Source organism: Oryx dammah, unplaced genomic scaffold (assembly GCF_014754425.2).
Source record: "Oryx dammah isolate SB20612 unplaced genomic scaffold, SCBI_Odam_1.1 HiC_scaffold_11077, whole genome shotgun sequence".
Taxonomy (NCBI): Eukaryota; Metazoa; Chordata; class Mammalia; order Artiodactyla; family Bovidae; genus Oryx; species Oryx dammah.
This window is the reverse complement of record NW_024080471.1, coordinates 1542074-1564634: the sequence shown is the minus strand read 5'-3', so window position 1 is coordinate 1564634 and position 22561 is coordinate 1542074. Positions and strand designations below refer to the sequence as shown.

At 40.9% G+C, this 22561-nt stretch overlaps 1 protein-coding gene and 1 long non-coding RNA gene across 5 annotated transcripts in view; both read left to right on the top strand.

The window, feature by feature from the left end:
• Positions 1-22561, top strand: part of LOC120860451 (protein bicaudal C homolog 1) — a 354826-nt gene that overhangs the window by 5763 nt on the left and 326502 nt on the right. The window lies entirely within an intron of this gene.
• Positions 10178-13656, top strand: LOC120860456. Its single transcript, XR_005720328.1, has 2 exons — positions 10178-10283; positions 10314-13656. It is a non-coding gene; the product is annotated as an uncharacterized LOC120860456 (long non-coding RNA).

The window sequence follows — 22561 nt, the reverse complement described above, 5'->3', positions numbered from 1 at the left end:
AGTTTTACCTTTTGTGCTGGATGAGAGGTCTTTGCACTGTCTTTAGCTGTGATGGTTCTTGCCTTGAGAATTTTTCATTCCTTAAATGGTCTGAAGCCAGTCTTTTCTATTGTTTTTACTGAAGACAAGCCTCAGAATCAGTTACTCTCCCTTGTGGTTTGATGTTGCTCTGAACTTGTTATTCACTGGCGCCTTTGAAGAAAATGCTGGGGGCCTGGGGTAACATGTTCTATTTGTTTATCTATACAGTGGGGACCATGGTAGATATGTCTTCCAGGGATGTTGTGAGCACAGAAGGAGGTGATGCGGGTGAAATGCTGAGCCCAGGGCCAGGCACACAGTGTTTGGTCACAACAGCCCTGTGCCACGTGATAGAGAGGGATTTCAAAACACTAGATGGAGAGGGATTTCAAAACACTAGAAAGCAAATGCTTGCCAGGTTTTTTTTTTTTTAAGATTTTTTTTTTTTTGATGTGGACCATTTTAAAAAGTTTTTATTGAATTTGTTACAGTGTTGTTTCCGTTTTTTTTTTTTTAATGTTTCAGTGTTTTGGCCTGGAGGCAGGTGGGATCCAAGCTCCCTGGCCAGGGATGGAACATGAGCCCCCTGCATTGGAAAGCAAAGTCTTAACCACTGGACCACCAAGGAAGTTTTTCTCTCTTTTTAAAAAACAAAAACAACTGCATACGAATTGCCCCTGCCCACAGTGAAAGTCTTCTTCCAATCAGAGTAGTTTATTAGGACAAGTGTAGTAGAGTTAGAGAGCAGAACTGAAGGTTCAGACTGTTTATAAGCTAAAAGAAAATACATCAGAGGTTGTAGAGCCCAGCAGTAAAGAGCTCGGGAACTGCTCTCGGGCTGACCTGGGTTGGGGTCCTAATTTCGTCCTTTGCAGGGTCCTGGGAGGATGCTGTGACAGATGCAGGGAGTCAGTGCTCTCTGTCAGTCTTACCTCTGTGAAGACTTTTGGGACTTTGGTTAAGTTGATCATTGATAAGTTAAAACATACAAAGTTTGTCCTATCGATGATTTTAACAGGCAGGAATGTATCTGGCTGCGACTAAGAGAAAACCCAACGCAGAGTGGCTTAAACAAGCCAGGGGGTTATTTTCCTGATGAAACAAAAAAAATCTGGAGCTGAGAGGTCGAGGCCCTAAGAACTACTCAGGGGCTTCAGGGAGCCAAACAAGTGGTGGCTGTGGCCTCATTGGTGCAGTCTGGCTAGGACTCTACCTTGAGATGAGCCTGTGGTCTCTGCAGGGAAAAGGGCAGAGAACAAAAATGGTTTTTTATTCAAGATTATGTGACAAAGAAGTCTCTCTCCTGGAACTTCCATCTGTATTTCTTTGGCCACTCTTTGCTACAAGGATTCTGGGAAAGAAGGAGACTTCATTTCCAGCTTCTAGTAGAAGGAGGCAAGGAAGAAGGGAATCAGAATGGATCCAGTGATCCAACCCATAGTTTCCTCACAAGGGGAAAGCTGAGGTCACTGTGACAGAAACACCAGGTTGTCCTGATGTAAAAGCTTACCCGCATCAGAGACTTTGACCTGCATTGATAACTCCTGGAAATCTAGATTATTTGGTAGTGTTATGTTGGTGGAATTTCTTCTTGGCTTAGTTCAGGAATAAACCTAATTTCCAAAGAGAAAACACCTTTGATCATGGAAAGCGATTCTTGTGTTTTTACACCTATTGAAAAAAGGACTTAGGGCCGGTAACTAAGTACTAAGACAGCACTAAGACTTAGTACTAACTACTAAGACAGTACTGTAGCTGTCTTTTTCTCCTTCATTCTTTTCTGCCTGTCAAGTGCTTTTTTTTTTCCCATTGAAAATTATACAGCATAACACATCCATTTTACCTTTTAAGAAACATCTTATTATTTTTAATATATCTTATTATTAATGATATCTTATTATATTTAATGTATTTTAAAATTGAAGTATAGTTAAGTTACAGTGTAGTGTTGATTTCTGCTGTACAGCAAAGTGACTCAGTTCTACACACACAGACATTCTTTTTTATATTCTTCTCCATTACGGTTTATCCCAGGATATTGAATATAGTCCCCTCTGCTGTACAGTGGGGCCGTGTTGTTATCCTTTCTGTATGTGGATAGTGTGCAGGTACTAGTCCCAAACGCCCAGTCCATCCCTCCACATTTTACCTTTTATTACTCTAAGATACTCTTTCTCTTCTCTCTCCCTCTTCCTTCCGGCCCACCACACGTCTCAAGTTGCTTTTAAAATAGACTGGTTCAGTGTAGTTCATGCTTTTTCCCTTTAGGGTTTTTTTAGAGTGGTCACTGCAATAGCATCTGGCCAGTGAAGCCAGAATTTGTTTAGAAAATGAAGTCATTTTGGAGGCAGTTTGATAATAGAATTATCATCAGATTTGTGCCATGTTTTGCTGTTTGAAATTTCCCAGAATGATGAGCTAATAAAAATACCACTTGGCTCATCCTTAGTTTATACTGTTTATTTAAAAATCTAGTCCTTTAAAAATGCATGGCGGGGGGTGGGGGTGGGGCTTCCCTGGTGGTCTAAGACTCCAAGCTCTCAATGCAGGGGGTCTAGGTTCCATCTGATCACTGGTTGGGAGAGCTAGATCCCACATGTGATAACTAAAGATCCCGCATGCTGCAACTAAGACCAGGTAGAGCCAAATAAATAAATAAGTATTTTTTAAAAATGCATGGGATAATAGTGACCATAAATATTCCTTTAGGTAACATGCTTAATAAACCACCTGAGATGAGGCACTGTTTCAGTACTGCTCCATAGTAGATTTGCAGTGTGTGGGGATGACCTTGGCAAGAAACCCTCATTCTGCTGCAAAAGCCACCACATTTGATTTTTAATCCTTGTGGCACCAGCATTTAATATACAAAGTGCACAAACCATTAATAGACACATTTTGTGGATGTTATAGTTTTATAAATACATTTACTACCTAATACACTACTGATAACTGTAGCTGATGAAACCATTTATATTTGTAACACATATTAAATCCTGTTCCCATTTATGATACTAGCATATAAAAAGATAATGATCACTTTCTAGCTCTGAAGTAGTTTTTCTGTAACTGTGACCAAGATATATCATGTATTAGTCTGCATATTGAGTTGATCTGGAGCTTAACTACATCTCTTGTATAGGAAGATGCTTAAATATAAGACTTGAAAATTAGCCATTATGTTTTTTTTCCAGATTCTGAAAGTAATACAAATTTATAGAATATTTGAAAATACAAACAGATGTAAAAAAGAAAAACCAAAAGGCATCCCTAAATCTAGAATCCAGCAGTAACCACTGATAACATTTTGGGTATTTTTTTTCCTGGTCTCTAAAAACTATGCTCACACGTAATTTATTTTAGCAACAGATACTGAGTTCCTGCTACATGTCAGGGACAGTATTGGGCTTTGGGGGGGGGGAGACAAAACCAAGATAGATAAGGTTCTTATCCCCGTGTGACTTGTGTCTCAATTCTAAACTGGGATCATACCTCCCTTCTTTGAAGGAAATGGAAACCCATTCCACTATTCTTGCCTAGAGAATCCCATGGACAGGGGGGCCTGACAGGTTGTAGTCGATGGGGTCTCAAAGAGTCGGACACAACTGAGCGACAAATGCTTTGGTATCATGGGTATTTTCCATCTCATTAAAGATTCTTGAAGAACAGGATTTTATTTTTATTTATTTATTTTTTATTTTACTTTACAATTCTGTATTGGTTTTGCCATACATTGACATGAATCCACCATGGGTGTACATGCGTTCCCAAACATGAACTCCCCTCCCACCCCCCTCCCCACAACATCTCTCTGGGTCATCCCCATGTACCAGCCCCAAGCATGCCGTATCCTGCATCGGACATAGACTGGCGATTCGATTCTTACATGGTATTATACATGTTTCAATGCCATTCTCCCAAATCATCTCACCCTCTCCCTCTCCCTCTGAGTCCAAAAGTCCGCTATACACATCTGTGTCTTTTTTGCTGTCCTGCATACAGGGTCATCATTGCCATCTTTCTAAATTCCATATATATGTGTTAGTATACTGTATTGGTGTTTTTCTTTCTGGCTTACTTCACTCTGTATAATCGGCTCCGGTTTCATCCATCTCATCAGAACTGATTCAAATGTATTCTTTTTAATGGCTGAGTAATACTCCATTGTGTATATGTACCACAGCTTTCTAGATGTCCATCAGCAGATGAATGGATAAGAACAGGATTTTAAATAGCTCTATAATATTAACCTTGACATATGATTTGCTTAAACATTATGACATTTTTTCTTTTTTTGCTCAGACAGTAAAGAATCCGCCTGCAATGCAGGAGACCTGAGTTTGATTCCTGGGTCGGGATGATCCCCTGGAGAAGGGAATGGCAACCCACTCCAGTACTCTTGCCTGGAGAATCCCATGGATAGAGGAGCCTGGTGGGCTACAGTCCATGGGGTCACAAAGAATTGGACACAACAGAGCAACTAACACTTCCTCTTTATGACATTTTATAACATTTTTTAGGTGGTCGTTCGTTGAGAGGAACCTAATGTTTCTATTCAGATTGTCCCAGATTTAGGTTCTGGCTCTGTCATTTAATGGTTGTGGTGGTGGTGTTTAATCGCTAAGTCGCCACTGACTCTTTTGCTACTCCACGGGCTGTAGCCCACCAGGCTCCTCCGTCCATGGAATTTCTCAGACAAGAATACTGGAGTGGGTGGGTTGCCATGCCCTCCTCCCAGGGGATCTTCTTGACCCAGGGATTGAACCCGTGTCTCCTGCATTGGCAGGCAGATCCTTTACCACTGAGACACCAGGGAAGCCCATGGGTTGTGTGGCCTGGGGCAAGTTAGTAACTTCTCTGAGCCTCAGTCTTCTCATCACTAAAATGGAATAAATGTAGTTTCTAGGTTATAAGAAAAATACTGTACATCAGGCATGCACCAGAGTCATATGTAGTGTGACACTCAAGAACTAGCAGGTAATGAGTGTTAACACTGCTGCCCCAAACCCTTTTTGCCTGACAAACATTTTTTTTCATCCTTAATTGTTCTCGTAGGAAAAATTCTTTCTAGTGAAAATTTTAGCACAAAGGGAATAGACATCCTTAAAGCTTTGGATAAATTTGCAAAAATATTTTCTGGCAAGATTCACGGGTTAGGCAGAAGAGACAACAGGTTTGTAGGCTGTCTGCTCCTTGTACCTGTGATCCCACCACCTGGCTTGAATTAGTGGTGGTGAGAGATTAGGAAAGAACCGAATGACCAACCTAGAGTTGGAGTTCTGTTGGTTTCCTTCATCGAAAACTTTGAATGATGTTTCTCATACACCATTAGTATGTCTGGGAGTCATGTAAATTAAAACCAAAGGAGATTTGAATTCTTTTCTTTCCTTGATTCTCTTTACCCTTGAGTACAGCACAGCACCCTTGAACCTGGTGTGTGTGCATGCTAAGTCGCTTCAGTCTTGTCTGACTCTTTGTGACCGCATGGACTGTAGCCTGCCAGCCTCCTCTGTGCATGGGATTCTCCAGGCAAGAATACTGGAATTGGTTGCCGTGCCCTCCTCTAGGGGATCTTCCCAACCCAGGGGTCGAACCGGCATCTCTTGTGTTCCCTGCATTGGCAGGTGGATTCTTTACCACTGGCGCCACCTAGCAGTAAAACGTTCTCCACCTTGAAGCTTTAAACCATTAAACTACCTTGAAGCATTTTAGTCTAGGAGCATAATTTTAACTGGCACATGTTTACAGTGGCTTGCTGTAAGGAACTTGGGGGAAGAGCACAAACCTGTATATTTCTGTGGAGGGGATGTACTGTTTTTATTATTACAGAGCAGGCTCAGAATGATTTGATTTTCTTACAGACTCCTATTAAGTCAGATGTCATAGATACCTATTTAGTATATTATGAATTAACTTAACACACTTTTTTTTTATTACAGAAATTTAAAAAGCAATATAAGGGAAACTTTTAAAAAGAAAAATAATCATTTGTTATTTCACTATCCTATAGCTGTTTTCATTTTTCTGCCTTGGAATGTAATCCTTGGAATTGTTATCCTTTGAATGTAATCCTGGCTGTCCAGTGGTTAGGACTCCACACTTTCACTGCCAAGGATGTGGGTTTGATCCCTTTTCAGGGAACTAAGATCTCACAAGCTGCTCAGCTCAGCCAAAAAAAAAGAAAAAAGAAAAAAGATAAGTGTAGTCCTTGAGATACATCCTTGACTATTTGCATGGAGCTTATGTAGTTGTAGCATTGATTTTTGTATTCATCATTAATCTACTATATTAAATGTTTCTGTATTTCTAAGCAGTTTTCAGAATTAAAATTTTATGGTTGGATAATGGTACATCTGATCAAAAAAACCTTTTTTGCAGTTATAGACAGCCTTATAGTGAATGTGAATTACATAGCTTTTTTCTCCTTTGGAACTATATTCCGAGGAAACAGTTTTGAGGAATAGAGTTGCTAAAAAATGATGGTAATTTTGGAAGCAGCTGCCAGCTTTAACTGGGCACTTACTATGTGCACTGTTCTGGTGCTTTATACCTCTGCAGTCATTTCAGCCTCTCATGCAACAACACATGAGATGTAGATGCTGTTTGGATCTTTGTTTTACAGACAAAAAGACTGTAACTCCTGTGAATTTTTGGAATTCTGAGTGGATCTAGACACTAGTTTTCCTTGTTGTAGAGTCAAAGCTCCTATATACTGTGGAGACGTATCAAATCTGAGTCTAGGAAGATCAACTCTACTCCAGAACAGATTTCAGTGCTTCATCAGTTCCCTGCTGAAATGCAGAGGGCTGTGGTGGTAGGCACAGAGATGGGCTAGGATTCTTGGTGAGAGTGCAGATGTTCCAAAGCACTACCTTCTGCTACCTTTGGTTAGGTTTTCTCTGTTCTTTCCTTTGTGAAACAGGTATAATAACACCTCTCTCCTAGGGTTATTGTGAAGATTATATGAAAATGTGTATAAAGTTGGCTTGCTGTTGGTGCCCTGTACCTAGTCTGTGTCTTTCAAAATCACCTCCTATTCTTCTGTAGCATCTAGCCCAGTGCTGTGAAAAATAACTTGTGTGTGTTAAATGAGTAAATGACTCATGATGGATCTGGATTAAAGACTGTCCCATTTTGGGCTGGTGGACCTGCATTGACCTCATAGGATGGAACTTTAAAGCTAAAGCATGTGCTTGACCTTAAGAAACACCAAATAGGGGCATTCCTGATGGTCCAGTGGTTAAGACTCACTGCAGGGAGTGTGGGTTCAATCCCTGGTCAGGGAACTAAGATCCCACATGCCCCGTGGTGTGGCCAAAAATAGATAGATAAATAAAGCCTTAAAAAAAAAGACACCAAATAGTTTTGCCTTACTTAAGTAAGTAAGGCAGAGTAATTCTCCACATGCAAGGTAGTCTTTTTGCACCTTTGAGTCCGGTAGAATGTTATATTACTAGTGATAATACATGAATGTGGCGTTTTGAATGAGGATATGCGAAACTTCATTCAAGCAAAGTTTGTGTCTACGTCTGAACTACATTAGTTTTATAAATTGAAATTTGTCAAAGTGGATATATTTTTTCAGTATATTTGGTTACAGATTATTCTTCTTCTTCTTAGAATAATACATTTCCAGATACTTGTTTAAATATGATGTAAAAGCATCTAAGTAAGAGACGGTTTTTTATGTTAGTTTGTTCATTACACGGGGATGTTCATTAAGATATTTTGGGTAGGAGCGAGATAAACGACTTCTCCCAGTACAGTGGATGACTGGAGCAACTTGAGTTCATGACCTGGTCTTTCCCCTGACACTGTCACCTTGTACAAGTCATCTAATCTCAGATTAGATGCCCCCTAAAATCCTTTCCATCCCCAGGATTCTGGGTCTTTTGCACAGTGTGCAATATAAGCCCAGTACTAATGGCGTGTGGTGTTAGAGGCTAACTCAGCTCTACATCCATGAGTAGTTTTGGTAGGACTTTGCCTTGATCTGAATCACACATATGAGCATTCACAGCAAATGGGGAAGATGGTGAAATGAAAACAGTTGCAGTATCTTTGGAGGAGTGAGTATTTCCAAGACAGCTGACCACAAGCTCTGCTTTCTGACGTCTTGGCCGTCAGGTTTACAGTATTCTGTGGACTCAGTGTTAGCTGATGTAAGGGTTTCTGCAGTAACTGAGCAGGAAGACAGTGTACATCATAGCTGAGACTTGTGGGTATTGACATACTGTGTTAGATGAACAAAGGAGATTGTATGCTTCCCCAAGCAGCATCTTTTTGTCACATTTTCCTTCCTCCTTTACCAGTGTGTCCAGTTATCAAGTTTCATGTGCCAGGGTTTAGACCTGTCATACAAACCACTAGAGAAATGTAGCTGGGATAACGTTCGTTAGAAAAAAGTGAAAGTGTTAGTCGTTCAGTCATGTTCAACTATTTGTGACCCCATGGACAGTAGCCCACCAGGCTCCTCTGTCCATGGGATTCTCCAGGCAAGAATATTGAAATGGGTAGCCATTCCCTTCTCCAGGGGATCTTCCTGACCCAGGGATCAAACCCAAGTTTCCTGCATTGTAGGCAGATTCTTTACCATCTGAGCCACCAGGAAAGTCTCAATTAAAAAGACATCTGTATGCCCACATTTTAAGTATTTTCAGCATTGATTTAATTGTGTATTGATTATTGAGAACTAACACAGTATCTCTTATCTTGTACAGAATACCACTGGAGCTTATATTATTTATGTTTTGAGTTAATTCCTTTATCATATTCTGAACTTATGAAGTGCCATTCAAAGTCATATTGTGACAGGCTTTTATTTTTTTTAATTGCTTGATTATACTGATTTACTTCTAAAAAGTCAGGAAAATGTATGTTTAGCTTCAGTATTGGAGGAGCAGTCATATAAAGAAATGTTTTAGTCCAGGGGGAATGTTTTTATTAAAAAGTTTTTATATGGGAAACAGAAATCCAAGATACAGAGTTTTAATTTTCTTATAGGGATCTATAATTTAGTAAAACATTGCTGGCAGTCATATTGTCACCTCAATAGAAAGATTGCTTCAAAAGTATATTTATGGGGAGTTCCCTGGAAATCCAGTGGTTAAGAATTGGTGTTTTCACTGCCAGGTTCAGTCCCTGGTTGGGGAACTAAGATCTCGCAAGCCATGCAGCACAGCCCCCCAAATTATCAGCAGTGAATGGATATCTGGGATGAATTATCTATGGAAAGTTTATTTGACCAAGTCTAAGTAGGTAGGATTGAACAAAAAAAAAACAAAACAGAAAAATGGATTTGAATATGAAGGAAGTTCTGCATAAATGATTAGCTTTCAAGCTTGTGAAAATTGTCTCTTATAATAAATCATTCAGGAACAGCAAGGCCATTTGGAAAACCTGGTGGGAAATTATTGTATGTGTTAAAATCATGAGGTCATGCATTGGGGACTATACAGTGAATGAGGCCTTTTACCTTTAAAAAGAATACAATCTAGTAGAAAAGAAAATCTACCTAAACTTGTTAATAGGAAAGAAAAGGACATCCCATAGAATAAGGCTGTATTTACTTAATGTGCATCTTAGTCTGGGGTTGCCTACCTCTATCCCACGAGATAAAGGCTTGTTATAACTAGTTTATTTGGGAAGTGCTCTCAAGGAGAGGAAGTGAGGGAATAAAGAGAGTCATGTGGAGAAGAAGGCAAAGCCAGTACAATGATGCATAAGTGACTTGGTTACCTATGAGGGTAATTGCTGTTTCTGGTGAGTTCCAGAGTCTGCATCCCTGAATCATACATCTAAGTGACTCTGAAAGAATCATTTGTCTATCAACTTCTGTCCCTCTTTGAAGAGGATCGAGGATTCCCAGGTCGCTCTGGTAAAGAACTACCTGCCAGTGCAGGAGGTGATCCCTGGGTCAGAGAGATCCCCTGGAGTAGGAAATGGCAACTCAAGTATTCTTATCTGGAAACTCACATAGACAGAAAGCCTGGCAGGCTACAGTCCATAGTGTTGCAGAGTTGGACATGATTGAGCAACTGAGCATGTGCGCACACACACACACACACACACACACACACACACACACACGATTGAGCAACTGAGCATGTGTGCACACACACACACGATTGAGCAACTGAGCATGTGCATGCACACACACACACACATGGTTGCCTCCTGAAGTTTACCTCTTTGCTTCTGAGTTACATACACGTGACACCTACCAGCCTCAGAAGATATCTGACAAACTCCCAGAGCAGGAAGTGAGAAGTCTGTTTACTGTTTGAGATGAGGTGCTATCCAGTACAAAGTCAGTTTACACATGAACAGAGCCTTTTACTGTAGCCTGACTGGAATCAGAGATGAAGTGGTGGGTGAGACCGTGTGTATAGTATGATAGCTTCATAAACTTTAAATGCAAAAAGAGAAAAAAAAGGGAGAGAGGTAAGTGGATGTTTAAAATGTTACATATTCTTTGTTCTAAATCAAAGTTGTTACTGTAAATTCTTGTGTTTCTGTTGAGTTTGCTGTAATGTGAGATTGTATAAATAAACCTTTCTGTGGCCAGAAAGATGATGGAGTAAGAAGCTCCAGAATTCACTGTCTGACAGAAACACTGACTTAATAACAATATACAATTCAAAAGTCATTATGAGAATGCCTTGACAAGCCCAAAGACAAGAATAGCAGCAGTGAAATGGATTAGCAAAGTGGTTCCATCTACACCAGCCCCATTCCTAAGCCAGCAAAGCTAGCAATTGGGAAAAAAAGCCCAATTTGCTTCTTCTCCCTTGGAATGGAAAGAGAATAGTGGAACATACCTTTGACTTTTCAGCTTTTAGGGGAACTACCCAAGGGATTGGTTTTTATTTTGCCTGACTTGGAGTACTGATGGGGATCTGGCATAGTTTAGATGCCTGGAGACCTCAGTGTCTGAGAACCTGCAGTACTGCAGACAGACATTAGAGGGAGGAAGAGACTCAGAGTAAGAAATCAGCAGACTTTCTCCCAGCATGCCCAGAGAGGAGGCAAACCTTCTGAAAGGTTTGAAAGGCCTCCAGAATCTCTTGCTGGGATGATTCATGGAAGTCTTCCTCTATGAGGCCAATCTATAAAGACTGGGAGATTTTTTAAGTGAAAAATCATAAGATAACACGGCAGATAACATGGCACACAAAAAAGCAAAACATGGACCAATCAAGTGGACGAAATAAACCTTAAGCTGACCCTGAGGAAATAAAGATCAATGGGTTACCTGACAAAGAATTCAAAATAATCATTTTAAAGAACCTCAGTGTACTGCAAGAGAACACAGTAAACAGAACAAACAAAGCAATGTGTGAACAAAGTGAGAATATCAACACAGAGAAACTGTAAAAAAGAACCAAACAAATTCTGGAACTGAAGGATACAGTAACTGAATTGAAAAATTCCCTAGAGGGGATCAACATCAGACTTGGTCAGGCAGAAGAAAGAATTGGTGACTTTAAGACAGTTCATTTGAAATTATTGGTTCAGAGGAATGAAATGAAAAAAGAAGAAGAAAAGTGAAAAAGCCTTAGGGATTTATGGACCAATATATACTATAAGAGGAGAGAGAGATAAGCAGACAGCTTCTTTGAAGAAATAATGGCAGGAACCTTCCCAGATCTAGGACGGAAATGAACATCCATATTCAAGAAGCTTAAAAGAATCCAACTAGGATGAACCCAAAAATGTCCACGCAAAGTGATCAAACAATCAGAAATCAAAGACTGAGAATCTCGAGAGAAACGAGAGAAAAGTAACTTATGTCACAAGGGAACTCGTGTAAGATTATCAACAGATTTCTTAGCAGAAATACTATAGGTCAGAAGGGAGTGGAATGATCTATTCAAAGAAAGAAAGAAAAAAACTTGTCAGCTAAAAATGCTATATTCAGCAAAACTACCCTTCAGAAGTTAAAGAGAAATAAAGACCTTCTTGGACAAATAAAACCCAAGGGAGTTCATAATCACGAAAACATATGAAATAAGTTCTCTGGTAAAGAAAATTCCTATAATAGATGCACAAAACCAAATGAGAAAGGACTAAAAACATGTCACTATATATATTGCAAACTCTATCAAAATCTCAATAACATATTTGAAGACATAGAAAAAAATTAGAAATTCATACAGAATCTCAAAGGATCCCAAATAGTGAAACCAGTCTTGAGAAAGAAGTACAGAGTTGGAAGCCTCACACTTCTTGACTTCAAACATTACAAAGTTACAGTAATTAAAACAATTGAGGGTTTTCTTGGTCGTCCAGTGGTTAAGAATCTGCCTTATAATGCAGGGGGCACGAGTTCAATCCTTGGTCTGGGAAGATCCCACATCCAGCGGAGCAACTGAGCCCGTGAGCCACAACTACTGAATCCACACTCTAGGGACTGAGAGCTACAACTGCTGACCCTCCGTGCCTAGAGCCTGTGCTCTGCAACAGGAGAGAAGCCACCACAATGAGAAGTCTGCACTGCAGCAAAGAGTAGCCCCTACTCACCACAACTAGAGAAAGCCCTCGTGCAGCATGGAAGACCCACTACTGCAAAAAAAAAAAAAATAATAATAATCTTAAAAATGCCCATAATTTATTAGCATAAAGACAGACATATAGACAATAGAGAGCCCAGAAATAAACCTTCTCATTGACAAAGGTGCCAAGGCTACACAATGGGGAAAGGACAGTCTCTTTAACAAGTGGTAATAAGAAAACAGGATACCTACAGTGAAAAGGATTAACATGGACCCTTACTTTTCACCGTATATAAAAGTTAACTCAAAATGAATTAAAGACCTAGGAGGATAGAAATTATTTCAAACATCTTTTCTGACCACAGTGGTATGAAACTGGAAATCAGACATAGCAAGAAAAATGGGAAAAGAATAAACGCACGGAGACTAAACAACATGCTGCTAAAAAACCCAATGGGTCAACAGTGAAATAAGCAGAAAATACCCTGAGACAAATGAAAGTGAAAACACAGCCTTACAAAATCGATGGGGTGCAGCAAAAGCAGTTCTAAGAGGGAAGTTCATAGCGATTCCAGACTTCCTCAAAAATAAGACAAGTCAAATAAGCACCCTAACCTATTACCTGAAAGACTTCGAAAAAGAAGAGCAAAGAAAACTCAAAGTCAGAAGAAGGAAAGAAATGATAAAAGATTGGCGAGGAGGTGGTGGCTGGATCGCTTTGTGAAAGAGACACAGTCTTGCTGGGCTGGGATGAACTGAGCTCCTGGTGGAGGCAGGGCAGCCAGGCGGGTACCATGGCCAGTGCAGTGGTAGCAGTTGGACTGACTGTTGCTGCTGCAGGATTTGTAGGCCATTACTCTTTGCCAGCCATGAAGCATCTGGAGCCTCAAGTAAAACAAGTTTTTCATAGTCTACTGAAATCTGCCTTCAGTGGTACCAATTACAGACGTGGGTTTGAACCCCAAATGACAAAATGGGAAGCAGCATTGATATTAGGTGTAAGACTTATATAGTGCCCCAAATCAATGAAGCTAAAGATTTACTAGGAGGTCAAACAAAAATGAAGTAAATGTATGATGACTTTTAAATTCTTATTCATTTATATGAGTACCAGGTTTTTATAATAAAATACTTCAAAGCTATGAATTTTAAAAATGGTTTAGCATAAGCTAAGTCAAAGCCTTGGTATAAATTTATCATATGATCCAGCAGTCCTCCTTCTGGCTATATATACAAAAGAGTTGAAAATAACGTTCCAGAGATAGCTTTACACCCATGTTCATTACAGGATTATTCACAGTAGCCAAGAGCTGGAAGCAACCTAAATGTTCATCAGCAGATAAATGGATAAAGAAAAGATGGTATGTACATACAACAGGATATAACTCACATTTGAAAGGAGGGAAATCTTATCACATGTTACAACATGGATGAAGCTTGAGGACTTTATACTAAGTGAAAAGTGAAGTAAGCCAGGCACAAAAAGATAAATATTGCATGATTCCACTTATATGAGGCATCAAAGATAGTCAGTCTTTGAAACATAGAGTATAGTGGTGGTGTAAGGGGTTGAGGGGAGGGGAGCAGAGAGTCCTCAGTGGTTATGGCATCCATTTTCAAAGATGAGGAACTTCTAGAGATCTGATGCACGACACTGCATACAGTTAACACTTCTGTACTGTATATTTAGGAAAAGTTCAGTTCAGTTGCTCAGTCGTGTACAACTCTTTGTGACCCCATGGACTGCAGCACACCTGGCCTCCCTGTCCATCACCAGCTCCCAGAGCTTACTCAAACTCATGTCCATTGAGTCGGTGATGCCATCCAGCCATCTCATCCTCCATCATCCCCTTCTCCTCCCGCCTTCAGTCTTTCCCAGTATCAGGCTCTTTTCCACTGAGTCAGTTCTTCACATCAGGTGACTTAAGTATTGGAGTTTCAGCTTCAGCATCAGTCCTTCCAATGAATATTCAGGACTGATTTCCTTTAGGATGAACTGGTTTGATCTTGCAGTCCAAGGGACTCTCAAGAGTTTTCTCCAACCGCACAGTTCAAAAGCATCAGTTCTTTGGCGTTCAGCTTTCTTTATAGTCCAACTCTCACATCCGTACACGACTACTGGAAAAACCATAGCTTTGACTAGATAGACCTTTGTTGACAAAGTAATGTCTCTGCTTTTTAATATGCTGTCTAGGTTGGTCATAACTTTTCTTCCAAGGAAGAAGCACTGTTTAATTTCATGGCTGAAGTCACCATCTGCAGTGATTTTGGAACTCCCCCTCAAAATTGAGGCTGTCACTGTTTCCATTGTTTCCTCATCTATGTGCCATGAAGTGATGGGATTGGATGCCATGATCTTAGTTTTCTGAATGTTGAGTTTTAAGCCAACTTTTTCACTCTCCTCTTTCACTTTCATCAAGAGGCTCTTTAGTTCTTCTTTGCTGTCTGCCATAAGAGTGGTGTCATCTGCATATCTGAGGTTATTGATATTTCTCCTGGAAATCTTGATTCCAGCTTGTGTTTCATCCAGCCCAGCGTTTCTCATGATGTACTCTGCATATAAGTTAAATAAGCAGGGGGACAATATACAGCCTTGACATACTCCTTTCTGATTTGGAGCCAGTCTGTTGTTCCATGTCCAGTTCTAACTGTTGATTCCTGACCTGCATACAGATTTCTCAAGAGGCAGGTCAGGTGGTCTGGTATTCCCATCTCTCTCAGAATTTTCCACAGTTTGTTGTGATCCACACAGTCAGAAGCTTTGGCGTAGTCAATAAAACAGAAGGAGATGTTTTTCTGGAACTCTCTTGCTTTTTCGATGATCCAGTGGATGTTGGCAATTTGATCTCTGGTTCTTCTGTCTTTTCTGAATCCAGCTTGAACATCTGGAAGTTCACGGTTCACATACTGTTGAAGCCTGGCTTGGAGAATTTGGAACATTTTTTTTGCTAGCATGTGCTGCTGCTGCTGCTAAGTCGCCTCAGTTGTGTCTGACTCTTTGTGACCCCGTAGACGGCAGCCCACCAGGCTCCGCTGTCCCTGGGATACTCCAGGCAAGAACACTGGAGTGGGTTGCCATTTTCTTCTCCAATGCATGAAAGTGAAGAGTGAAAGTGAAGTCGCTCAGTCCTGTCCAACTCTTCGAGACCCCATGGACTGCAGCCTACTAGGCTCCTCCGTCCATGGGATTTTCCAGGCAAGAGTACTGGAGTGGGTTGCCATTGCCTTCTCCGGCTAGCATGTGAGATGGGTGCAATTGTGTGGTAGTTTGAGCATTCTTTGGGATTGCCTTTCTTTGGGATTGGAATGAAAACTGACCTTTTCCAGTCCTGTGGCCACAAATTTGTTGGCATATTGAGTGCAGCACTTTCACAGCATCATCTTTTAGGATTTGAAATAGCTCAACTGGAATTCCATTACCTCCACTAGCTTTGTTCATAGTGATGCTTCCTAAGGCCCACTTGACTTTGCATTCCAGGATGTCTGGCTCTAGGTGAGTGATCACATCATCGTGGTTATCTGGGTCATGAAGATCTTTTTTGTGTAGTTCTTCTGTGTATTGTTACTACCTCTTCTTAATAGCTTCTGCTTCTGTTAGGTCCATACCATTTCTGTCCTTTATTGAGCCCATCTTAGCATGAAATATTCCCTTGATATCTCTAATTTTCTTGAAGAGATCTCTAGTCTTTCCCATTCTATTGTTTTCCTCTGTTTCTTTGCACTGATCATTAAGGAAGGCTTTCTAATCTCTCCTTGCTATTTGGAACTCCGTATTCAGATGGGTGTATCTTTCTTTTTCTCCTTTGCCTTTCATTTCTCTTTTCTCAGCCATTTGTAAGGCCTACTTAGACAACCATTTTGCCTTTTTGCATTTCTTTTTCTTGGGGATGGTCTTGATCACTGCCTTCTGTACAATGTCACGAACCTCTGTCCATAGTTTTTCAAGCACTCTATCAGATTTAATCCCTTGAATCTATTTGTCACTTCAACTGTCTAATCATAAGGAATTTGATTTAGGTCATACCTCTGTGGTCTAGTGATTTTCCCTCCTTTCTTCAATTTAAGTCTGAATTTGACAATAAGGAGTTCATGATCTGAGCCACAGTCAGCTCCCAGTCTTATTTTCACTGACTGTATAGAGCTTCTTCATCTTTGGCTGCATAGAATATAATCAGTCTGATTTTGGTATTGACCATCTGGTGATGTCCTTGTGTAGAGTCTTCTCTTGTGTTGTTGGAAGAGAGTGTTTGCTATGACCAGTGTGTTCTCTTGGCAAAACTCTATTAGCCTTTGACTTGCTTTGTTTTGTACTCCAAGACCAATTTTGCCTGTTACTTCAGGGATCTCTTGACTTCCTACTTTTGCATTCCAGTCCCGTCTAATGAAAAGGACATCTTTTTTGGGTGTTAGTTCTAGAAGGTCTTGTAGGTCTTCATAGAACTGTTCAACTTCAGCTTCTTCAGCATTACTGGTTGGGGCATAGACTTGGATTACTGTGATATTGAATGGTTTGCCTTGGAAACAAGCAGAGATCATTCTGTCATATTTGAGATTGCATCCAAGTACTGCATTTCATATCTTTTGTTGACCATGATGGCTATTCCATTTCTTCTAAGGGATTCCTGCTCACAGTAGTAGATATAATGGTCATCTGTGTTAAATTCACCCATTCCAGTCCATTTTTGTTAGCTGATTCCTAAAATTTCAATGTTCACTCTTGCCAACTCCTGTTTGACCACCTCCGATATGTCTTGATTCATGGACCTAACATTCCAGGTTCCTATGCAGTATTGCTCTTTACAGCATTGGACTTTAGTTCCATCTCCAGTTACATCCACAACTGGGTGTTGTTTTCCTTTGGCTCCTTCTGTTCATTCTTTCTGAAGTTATTTCTCCACTGATCTCTAGTAGCATATTGGGCACCTACTGACCTGGGGAGTTCATCTTTCAGTGTCCTATCTTTTTGCCATTTCATACTGTTCATGGGGTTCTCAAGGCAAGAATACTGAAGTGGTTTGCCGTTCCCTTCTCCAGTGGACCACGTTTTTGTTGGAACTCTCCACCATTACCTGTCTGACTTGGGTGGCCCTACACGGCATGGCTCATAGTTTCACTGAGTTAGACAAGGCTGTGGTCCATGTGATCAGATTGGTTAGATTTCTGTGATTGTGGTCTTCATTCTGTCTGCCCTCTGATGGAGAAGGATAAGAGGCTTATGGAAGCTTCCTGGTGGGAGAGATGACTGAGGGGGAAACCTGGTCTTGTTCTGATGGGTGGTGCCATGTTCAGTAAACCTTTAATCAGGTTTTTTGTTGGTGGGTGGGGCTGTGTTCCCTCCCTGTTGTTTGACCTGAGGCCAAAGTATGGTGGAGGTGATGGAAAGGTCCCCTGCATGCACACACTGCTACACTCAGTGCCCCCAACCCTGCAGCAGGCCGCTGCCGACCCACGCCTCTGCTGGAGACTCCTGAACACTCCTGGGCAAGTCTGGGTCAGTCTCTTGTGAGGTCCCTGCTCCTTTCTCCTGGGCTCTAGTGCACATAAGGTTTTGTTTGTGCCCTCCAGGAGAATGTTTCCCCAGTCCTGCGTAAGTTCTGGCGGCTCTGTGGTGGGGTTAATGGCGACCTTCCCCAGGAGGGCTTATGCCGTACCCAGGTCTGCAGCACCCAGAGCCCCTGCCCCTGCAGCAGGCCACTGCCGACCCGGACCTCCTCAGGAGGCTCTCACACACAGTCCTGGCTCAGTCTCTGTGGGGTCCCTGGGTCCTGGTGCACACATGGTTTGCTACAGCCCTCTGAGTGTCTCTGGCGGGTATGGGGTTTAATTTAAAATGCAACTTTGGCCCTCCTACCATCTTGCTGGGGCTTCTCCTTTGCCCTTGGACATGGGGTATCTTTTTTTGGTGGGATCCAACATTCTCCTGTCGATGGTTGTTCAGCAGTGAGTTGTAATTTTGGAATTCTCACAGGAGAAGGTGAGCGCACATTATTCTATTCCGCCATCGTGGCGTTACTTAAAAAAGAAACCTTAAAAAAGGTTCAGTTCAGTTCGCTCAGTCATGTCCGACTCTGTGACCCCATGAATCACAGCACGCCGGGCCTCCCTGTCCATAACCAACTCCTGGAGTTCACTCAGACTCATGTCCATAGAGTGAGTGATGCCATCCAGCCATCTCACCCTCTGTCGTCCCCTTCTCCTCCTGCCGCCAATCCCTCCCTGCATCAGAGTCTTTTCCAGTGAGTCAACTCTTTGCATGAGGTGGCCAAAGAACTGGAGTTTCAGCTTTAGCATCAATCCTTCCAAAGAAATCCCAGGGCTGATCTCCTTCAGCATGGACTGGTTGGATCTCCTTGCAGTCCAAGGGACTCTGAAGAGTCTTCTCCAACACCACAGTTCAGAAGCATCAATTCTTCGGCGCTCAGCCTTCTTCATAGTCCAACTCTCACATCCATACATGACCACAGGAAAAACCATAGCCTTGACTAGACTGACCTTAGTCGGTCTAGCCAAGTAATGTCTCTGCTTTTGAATATGCTGTCTAGGTTGGTCATAACTTTTCTTCCAAGGAGTAAGCGTCTTTTAATTTCATGGCTGCAGTCACCATCTGCAGTAATTTTGGAGGCCCCCCAAATAAAGTCTGACTCTGTTTCCCCATCTACTTGCCATGAAGTGCTGGGACCAGATGCCATGATCTTTGTTTTCTGAATGTTGAGCTTTAAGCCAACTTTTTGACGCTCCCCTTTCACTTTCATCAAGAGGCTTTTTAGCTCCTCTTCACTTTCTGCCATAAGGGTGGTGTCATCTGCATATCTGAGGTTATTGATATTTCTCCCGGCAATCTTGATTCCAGCTTGTGTTTCTTCCAGTCCAGCGTTTCTCATGATGTACTCTGAATGTAAGTTAAATAAGCAGGGGGACAATATACAGCCTTGACGTACTCCTTTTCCTATTTGGAACCAGTCTGTTGTTCCATGTCCAGTTCTAACTGTTGCTTCCTGACCTGCATACAGATTTCTCAAGAGGCAGGTCAGGTGGTCTGGTATTCCCATCTCTTTCAGAATTTTCCACAGTTTGTTGTGATCCACACAGTCAAAGGCTTTGGCATAGTCAATAAAGCAGTAGATGTTTTTCTGGAACTCTCTTGCTTTTTCCATGATCCAGCAGATGTTGGCAATTTGATCTCTGGTTCCTCTGCCTTTTCTAAAACCAGCTTGAACATCAGGAAGTTCATGGTTCACGTATTGCTGAAGCCTGGCATGGAGAATTTTGAGCATTACTTTACTAGCATGTGACATGAGTGCAATTGTGTGGTAGTTTGAGCATTCTTTGGCATTGCCTTTCTTTGGGATTGGAATGAAAACTGACCTTTTCCAGTCCTGTGGCCACTGGTGAGTTTTCCAAATTTGTTGGCATATTGAGTGCAGCACTTTCACAGCATCATCTTTCAGGTTTTGAAATAGTTCCACTGGAATTCCATCACCTCTACTAGCTTTGTTTGTAGTGATGCTTTCTAAGGCCCACTTGACTTCACATTCCAGGATGTCTGGCTCTAGATGAGTGATCACACCATAAGAATTGGTAAATTTTACGTTTTATTGACTACAATAAAAATCCCCAAAAGGAAAACTCCTGTGCACTGTCATCTCATTTTTGGTTGTCATTTTAACCTGATATGACTGATATGACAGATTTGCCTTAGGTAAACCTTTGTAACCAGTCATGATCTTTTAAAAACTATTTGAAGGTTTTCAAAATGAAAGAGCAAAAGCACTTGAAGAATCCTGGCAAATTCTTTACCTTTTGTTAAAAGTTTCAAGAGGGGAACACTTTGTACATTTCATAAGGGTGAAAACAAATCCATTGAAACTTGAACCATGAATATTTCCTTCTGAGAGATGCGTAGAAATAAGTCAGCATGAAGGCAGGTTCCTGTGGTAACTGGAACCACGTAATAGCATTTACATTTGGTGTTAACATGCATATAACAGGAAAAGAGATTCAGTTATTTTCAAGCTCTCAAACCCCAAATGTACTGAATAAACATTTCTTTAAAAAAATAAATATACGAAATGGATTTGTATGACTTGAAGTTTAAATGTTCTTGCATTCCATAGTTAACAATTGTAACAGTATCACTTTCTCAGATTTCTTTATTTTTCAAGTGGACTATCATGGTTTGGCTCAGCTACTAAATTAAATTATTGCCTGCTTGCACATTCCTGCTGGTTACACTATAATCTTTACCTCCATTGGAAAGAATGCCCTATTTTGAATGTTTGTTTCAGGCTGTTTGACTAGAAACACCTCTGTTAAGCCTTGAAGCATGGATATGTAAGTGCGATCTGTGCTATGAATCTAGAAAGGAAAGAATTAAAAGTGCTACACACTGTTAAAAACACACGTTACTAGGGATATGAGACACTTTAGAAGCGAAATGAAATAAAATACAAGGTTCTAATGTATAGCACAGGGAACTACAGTCAGTATTGTGTGATAAACCATAATGGAAAAGATATAAGAAAATGTATATATATGTATAACTGAGTCACTTTACGGCAGTGATTGACACAACATTGTAAATCAATAATACTTCAGTAAAAAACACTTTAAAAGTGGAGTGAAAAGTGGTATAATTAAATTGTCTTGATAATTGATTAGAATGGTTCTAGTTACAGGCAAACATGCATGGCATATATACATGCATATGTATAATATGCACATATATACATGTCTGTATAATATTAATAGATTGAACTGTGTCCACTCAAAATTCATATGTGGATGTTCTGACCCCCAGAATCTCAGAATGTGACCTTGTTTAGAGATAGGGTCTTTATATAGGTAATCAAAGTGAAGTCATTAGGGTGGACCCTAATCCCATATAACCGGTCTATTTGTAAAAGGGAAATTTGGACACAGACACATAGAGGGCAGACAGTGTGAAGACACAATGGGAGAACCTGGCCATCCCTCACAGTGCTCAGAAGAATCCAGCCTCGAAGCCCCTTCATCTTGGACTTCTAGCTTCCAGAATTTTAAATTTAAATTTTCAGTTCAAGTTGCTATAGTTTAAGCTGTCTAGTTTATGGTACTTAGTTATGGATCACTAATTAACTAATATGTTTCCCTGTTATGCCACACATCAGGATATACTTATTTAGGGGTAATACATGATTAGTCTGTGAACATTTTAACATTTCTCAGTATCTCTTAAGCATTCTTAAGAAACTAGTTTCCCTATTTTGGAGGCAGAGAAATTGAGGTTGGCCATGGTGATGAGGCAGTTGGATTTGGAAAGTGGATCTAGAACCTCTGACTCAATGCTGTATAAATTCAGATCACTCCATATTCAGGAATATATGCATTTTTGCAGTTTGTATCAGTGCCAGAGTCCACTGTGGACATAAATCCACCTACTCTCTTTCAACACCAAAAAAGACAAAACAAGCCCCTTGCCTCAAAGTTATACATGTTAGAATTAAATTTTCGGGAAATTAGAAACAGATGACATCAAATGAACATGTTTTTCCACTGCCCCAAGGTGTACGTGCCTTTTTCTTGTGCTCATCTTGTCATCCGTGGGAGGGACACTTGAGTTCAGTGCTCGGAAATGTGGCAGAGGAAGCATTCCTTCAGCTGTGTCCCTCTTCGAATCCAGCACACCCAGGGTTCCTGCGTCCACTAACTGAGTAAAGCCACGTCTGAGTTCACGACCTCCAAGTGATGTGAGAACACACCTGGCCTACCCAAATCTCTGAGGGCGAATTGGAATTAGTGGTAGAGAAGAATAAAGATTTTTTAAACAAAAAAGACTTTCGGCTGTCCTGTGCAGCACGTGGGATCTTAGTTCTTCAACCAGGGATCAAACTAGTGCCCGTTGCGTTGAGAGCACGGACTGCCAAGGAAGTCTTGAAGAAAGCTATTTTAAAATTCTCGATATTTTTGTTCTTGCTATGGGAGGTGAGAGAGGTTAATCTTTGGGTGAAAAAATTCTATACCTACTTGAATTTTATAGACTAAGAGTGAAAGCTGTTAAACTCATCCGG